Genomic DNA, 7,463 nt, shown 5'->3' with positions numbered 1-7,463 from the left:
GTTTCTTGGTCTATTCTCGTTTCAAGTTCTTTGTTTGCTTATTGTTTTCCTTTCAGTTTTATTTTGTTTCTTTTATACGAAAGTAAAAATAAAAGGAGGAAGCTTTCCCATTTTTACCGAAAAAGTTTTTTTTGAGGTCCGGCTGCCGTGTAAGGTGGCACCTACGGTGGCCATGGCGATCAGTGACGGACGGTGGCGGCCTTGTGGCGTAAATCACCCACTCTCTCCTCTCTTTTTTTGTTATTATTATATTTCTTAATATTATATTATGTATATATTCTTTTAATATATTAAGTATATTCTAACTTCTATATTACGTATATATATTATACTATTTTATGTATATATCTTTAATACTATATTATTTATATATTTTTTTCTACATGTTATCTTATGTATATATTTTAATTATATTATGTATGTATTTTTACATTATATTATTTACATATTTTTTTATATTTATTTTATACATATGTATATATTATATATATCTTAACATTACTAGTTATATTTTCACTATTTTATGTATATACTTCAAACACTATATATAGTATATTTCTAACACTATTACTATTTATAAATATATATATATATATTTTACGTACATACTCTTAATATCTTTATTATGTATATATTCGTTGTTTTATTTCACATTGAATACTATTATTACGTTTAATATATCGCATGCATTGTTATTGTTTTAATATTGTTGTCATATTTCTTATTTGTTTCAATGTATTTCCAACTCGTTTATTTTTGTCTCCGCCTATTTTATATTATTCATTGTTCATTACTTTAAAGATTTTTATTCATGTTTTACTAATTTCAATAAATAAGGCAATGTTTAGCATTTTGGAACATCGAAGAATTGTGCCCTAACTTACGGGTTTCGGTTCTCTTGTTGGTTCTAAATAGCTAAATATCCTTTTGAGTTTTGAAATGCACGGATTTTCAATTTAAATTAAAAAACGACCTTGTGCTCGGGAATTCATGGTATTGTGTCCTAACTTACGGGATGTGATACTCCGACATCTCGAGATAAGGAAATCTTTAAACCAATCGATTTAAGCTAATTCAAGAATTTTAAAATCAGTATTAATAGAAAAGATCGTATTTCAAGTCCCTTCCCGATTTTTAATTTTCGACATTAAGACACTAACTAATCAATTCGGTACCAATTTTTTGGGCGTGTCGAGGGTGCTAATCCTTCCTTACACGTAACCAACTCCCGAACTCATTCTCTCAAGTTTCATAGACCAAAGGCCATGTTTTAGTAAACTAAAATTGATTTATTAAAACAAAGGTGATCCGATCACACCTGATAAAAGATTGGTGGCGACTCCCATTTTAATTTTCACTTTCAAACAAAGTCGATCCCCGTTTTCAAAAGAATGGTTTCGACAGCTTGGCGAATCCACTGGGGAATTCGAGAGTCGAGCCTTAAATTGATTATTTTTTTGTCTTTTGTCAAAAATCGAAAATCGATTTTAAATTTACTGCATTGCATGTTGTCTGTTATTTTCGCGACTCTCTTCATAATATGCTTGCTTTAAGTGGTTTAATTCTTTAAGGTATCTTTGCATATCGCATCGCATTATTGGTCGATTTCACCCTCTTAAGTGGAAGTGAAAAACTACTCCTTCGTGAGGTCTTCACCTCCGTATAGGATAGTGGATCGCTTTCAGGATACATCCATACCTGCGTCTTCGTGGGGTTTTCACCTCCGTATAGCAGTAGGGAAATGTATTCCCCTGAATCGAACTCGGTCTGTATGAACCTATAATGGCTGAGGATTGAGGAATCTGCTGGTTCAGGTACCTTTACTTTAGAACCAAACTACATGTAATGAGTCCTAGGAGCCTACCCTAGGTAGAACCACACCAAACCCTAGTGGTTACCTGATTAGGTGCTTATTTACTCACTATTTGCTTTAAATTCTATTCTTTGTATATAATACTAACTTGTTGTATTTTGATCATTTTCGCATGACATTTCATCATAAAAAGGTGTTGATTTACGTTCGGTTACTAATTAGAAGAGTTTAGCATGGAAAAAGGATTTCTTGATAGAATGGAGGATAATGCGACCGTCCGAGTGTGGTCTGGAGAAACGCAACAGGAGAAAGGAGATAGTTTGACCGAAGTATATGAATCGGAGTTGTAGGATTTCACTCGCATCAGTGTGACTCAGAACGACCTGCAAGAGTTAAGGGATATATGGAATAGTTGGAATGGCGAAGTCAAACAACTCTTTTACTGTAACTACGGCGACCTACCCTATTTGCTCGATATAAAGGTGGACAAGTACTTGTTCCGGGGCCTCGTGCAATTTTGGAACCCCACTTACAATTGCTTCACTTTTGGAAGAGTTGATTTAGTACTTACGATAGAGGAATACATGGCGTTACTTAATTGCCCGAAGATTCAGGCCGATAGGGCCTATTCAAGACACATTAATGTCCTCCTTTTGAAGAAATTGATGAATATCACGGGATGAGCGAGCAATGGGTTGCGGCCCGAATCAAGCAAAAAGGGGATAGTAAATGTATTCCTTGGAGGAATTTGAGGGATTTTATTCTTGCGCACCCAGATTCGAAGAAAAGGGTTGATGTTTTTGCCTTAAGTTTCTACGGTTTGATCGTCTTTCCTAAAGCACTTGGACACATAGATGAAGCCGTCTCAGATTTATTCGATCGACTTGATAAAGGTACCACACCCGTCCCGGCAATCCTAGCAGAAACTTTCCGATCCTTGAATACATGCCGGAAAGCGGGCGAGGGAAGATTTATTGGTTGCGCACAGCTTCTTTTGGCTTGGTTCCACAGTCATTTTTGGAAGGTGGAGAAGGTCTCCTATCGGGTATTCTCTAAGGATTATTCCCCATTAAGAGAATTAGTGGCCATATCGAGGCGGGACGACATCTCCGAAGAGAGGTGGATAACTATTCTCAAAATTTACGGACCGAAGACGTTGAATGGAGGGCTCCGTGGTTGATTCCTGACGAGATCTTATATAGGTGCGGTGATTTTGACTGGCTCCCTCTGGCTGGAATATGGGGAGCCATTGGATACGCTCCACTGATGGTGTTAAGGCAGTATTGATCAAGGCAGTTTATATCGGTGACACAAGGGTTGGCACAATATGAGTTCCCCTATAAAGACAACAATTATAAAAAGAGGGTTCGCGAGATATCAGATGCATGGAACCAAACTCAAAGAATGAAAGGATTCACTGCAGGCCCGATAACGACCCCGAGTATGAATGGTGGTGGGGTAGGAGAGTCAACGACAACATTCCTAGGCAGAATCAAGGGAACACACAACCGATAGAGGAGCATTTACGGGTCATCCCATCCGAGTTAGAGATCATTAAGTAAGATTTTGAGAAAAGAAACTCGGAGTTGGGGAAGAAGATAGAGCAGCTAGAAGAAGATAAAATGAAGTTAGGGTTAGACGTCGATATCCACAAGCTAGAGGCCGAGAAGTTAAAGAAAGGAAAGAACAAGGCTGAGGAAGATTTAGATAGTCTGAAAACAGATTACAAGAAGCTTCGTATAACGATAAAAACTATCGGATTAGGTAAAACGTCGAAGCAATGGCGTCAAGAGATTAAAGAGGAAAAGACGAGAACCGACCATTGGGAGAAAAGATTTCAAGATGCCCGAGTACGAGAGGACACTCTGAAGAAGAGTTTGTTAGAAACCCAAAACGAAAATGAGAAGTTACAAGCTCGGGAGGCTGAATTGGAAAGATTACTTCAGCAACATCGTAGCCATAATTCGATAATTAAGCTAAAGGCTAGTCTGAGCAGGATCGAAGAGTTGAAAGGAAAAATAGAAGAACTCGAGACTGCACTGCGAGATAGCAAAATTCGAGTGGAACTTCTTGAGACAAACAACGACCATTACAAAGAACAGCTTCACCACTCTCAAAACCAGATTAGAGATAGAGACTATGTCATGGGCGAAGCTATAGCTCAGGTTCGGGAGATAGCTGATCACTTGCAAACCTTGGCAGTTCAGGCTGATATATTGAGCTTAAAGTACGAGTCGGAATCAGACCAAGGCCAAAGCTTAGCTTGGCTTCTTAGGAAAGTTAAAACTTTGGGCATTAGGGCGAAGTCGTATATGTAATCATCCGTTCTATGTAAAGAAATTTTTCTTCTAGTGAAGTTCTTCTAATGAAATTGAATTGGAATCAACGCCTTTTTACATCCATTCATCCATTCATTGTATATACATATCCCATAATCATTCGCTAAGGTTAGAATCATATAATTCGCAGTTGCAACACTTCAAATCTGAAACCACGCCATTCGTATAAAACGCGTCGACAAGCTAGAGCAATGGAGGCTGAGTTCAATGAAAGAATCGAAAGGATGGAAAGAGTCCAGAAGGAATTACAAGAACAACTGGCTAAGTCACAGCAAGAAACGAGGGATTTGATAGTAAGATCTCGAGAGGAATCACTTGAACAAAAGGATCAAATGGCTAGAATGATGGAGATGATATCAGTTTTGGTCAAAGGAAAAGGATCCATGCAGAACCCCGATAGTATGGAACCTCAATCAAGAATTAATCATGACCAGGATCCACTCTATCCCTCAGGATTCACTCCACCACATGCCCACGTAGCACAAAGAGGGTATACTCAAGGGGAATCCACAGGCTTGGAACAACGACCTATGTCATTTGCTCATCTAGGGCAAGGAACATTTATGTTAAATTCCGGAACAACCCCTGCCAATCCTGTAGTTCCAGATTTAGATGATCCAATCGAAATAGCCAAGTTGAAAATAGATGATCACGAGGCTCAAGAGAAGTATAGGAGTTTGGAAGAAAGACTCAAGGCAATAGAAGGCACTGAAGCCTTCTCGGTACTAGGTGCTAAAGAACTCAGTTTGGTACCTGACCTAATCCTGCCTCCGAAGTTCAAGGTGCCTGATTTCGAAAAGTACGATGGGACAAGATGTCCAAAAGCACATCTTGTCATGTTTTGCCGAAAAATGACCAGTTACGTAAACGAAGATAAGCTACTTGTACATTGTTTTCAAGACAGTCTAGTAGGATCGACTCGTCGGTGGTACAACCAGCTCAGTAAGGAAATGATCTGATCTTGGAAAAACTTGGCGTGGCATTCTGTGAGCAGTACAAGCATGTATCAGATATGGTACCTGATCGGATGACTTTACAAATGATGGAGAAAAAGCCGTCAAAAACTTTTAGACAGTACGCGCAGAGATGGAGGGACATCTCAGTCCAAGTGGAACCCCCACTAACGAAAACGGAGATAACCGTCCTTTTTATCAACATCTTAAAGACGCCGTTTTATGACAAACTAGTGGGAAGCGCCATGAAGGACTTCGTGGATATTGTAATATCCGGTGAGCTTATAGAGAACGCCGTCAAGAGCGGTAGAATGGAAGGTCAAGAAAGTTCAAGAAGGGTAGCACCCATGAAGAAGAAAGAACCAGAAGCCCACATGGTGGGAATGGGAAGTCGTTATACCCCTAATCCATATCTAAACCAACCCCGACCTTTAAGTTATCCACCTCCAAATTTCTATTATCCCCCTCAAACCCCTTACTACCAAACACCACCTCTTTCCTACCCCGTATACGCCATGAACAACCAAAGACCCGTCACCATATTCCCACAAAACACGGTACCCGCTCAAAGTCAGCCCAGAAACGAACCAAGACCAGCAAGTAATAATCCTGAGAGACCGCAATTTACTACTATCCCTGTGTCGTATGGGGAATTGTACCCAAAACTTCTGGAGAAACAGTTGATTTCTCCTCATTACATGACACCCCTTAAACCTCCATACCCAAAGTGGTACGATCCAAACGCTAGTTGTGCATACCACGCGGGGAACCAAGAGCATTCCACGGAGAATTGCCTAGCCTTTAAGAGGAGAGTTCAAGGACTCATTGACGCGGGTATCCTACGGTTCGATAGTGCCAGTAACGCAACTGGGAACCCGTTCCCTAACCATGCTTAAGGGAATGTGAGCACAGTGGGGAAAGAGGACGAATGGAAAGTCAGAAGATGTGTTTCGAAAATAAGGACGCCTTTGCAGAAAATCTGGAGGTACTGGTTAAGAAAGGATTGCTTTGTCACCCCGATAGAATTTTCGGAGAAGAAGGTCAAAGTTTTTGCAATTTTCATAGAATTGAAGGACACGACATTTAGTCGTGTGAGGAATTTAAAAGGTTGCTTCAAGACCGGATGGATAATAAGGAGATTAAGGTCCTTAACAAGAGGGAAGAGACCAACGAAAGAGAAGTATGCACCTCTGACAACCAGTCATTAGGTCTCCCTTATAGCGCGGATCGACCGTTAATAATTTATTACGACGCGACAAAAGAGCCGAGGAAACCAAAAATGATAATCGAAGTACTGTATCCTTTCCCGTACAAGGACGACAAAGCCGTACCATGAAAGTATGACATCAATATCGTCACACCGGAAGATGAAAAGCTCAAAGCCATAACTGGAGATGTTGGAGAGGTAGGTCATTTTACTCGAAGTGGAAGATGTTATTTGAAAGAGGTCGAACCAGTGAAGAAGAACAGTGACTGGAAGCAAAAAGGGAAAGCAGTGATGCATGAGGCCGAAGTCGAGCAAGAAATTCTACCCATGCAAGAAACTAAAAAGCCTGTGGATGAGGAGGAAGCACAGGAGTTCTTGAAATTTATCAAACACAGTGAATACAATGTGGTGGAACAATTGAATAAGCAACCAGCACGAATCTCGGTTTTATCTCTGCTGCTAAATTCGGAGCCACACCGGAACGCTTTGCTAAAGGTGTTGAATCAAGCTTACGTGGCAAATAATATATCCGTGGAGAAGCTGGACAAATGGGTGAACAACTTGAATGCGGATAATTTCATTTCTTTTAGTGATGACGAAATACCACTCAATGGTAGAGGCTCCGTTAAAGCACTACATGTTACGACGCGTTGCAAGGGCTACATAATATCGAATGTGCTTATCGATAATGGCTCGGCACTCAATGTCATGCCTTTGGCCACACTTTCTAGAATTCCGATAGATCTGTCCTATTTAAGGCCCTGTCATTCCACGGTAAGGGCATTCGATGGGACAAGGCATGAAGTTATGGGAAAGATTGATATCCCTTTAGAAGTGGACCCTTACATTTACAATGTCGAGTTCCAAGTCATGGACATCACACCCTCGTATAATCGCTTGCAGGAAGGCCTCGATCCATTCTGCTGGAGCAGTTCCATCCTCTCTCCATCAAAAAGTAAAGTTTATCATGGATGGTTGTTTGGTCACTGTCGAGGGAGAAGAAGACATTATCGCATCTATCTCTACTGATGCGCCATATCTTGAAGTAAGCAAAGACGCAGTGGAATATTCCTTCCGATCCCTTGAATTTGTCAATGCCACTTTTGTCGCTGAGGGAAATAGAATTTCGGTACCAAAACTGTCGAGAAATA

This window comes from Gossypium arboreum, chromosome 12 (genome assembly GCF_025698485.1).
Source record: "Gossypium arboreum isolate Shixiya-1 chromosome 12, ASM2569848v2, whole genome shotgun sequence".
In the NCBI taxonomy this organism is placed as follows: Eukaryota; Viridiplantae; Streptophyta; class Magnoliopsida; order Malvales; family Malvaceae; genus Gossypium; species Gossypium arboreum.
Note: the sequence above shows the minus strand (reverse complement) of the source record.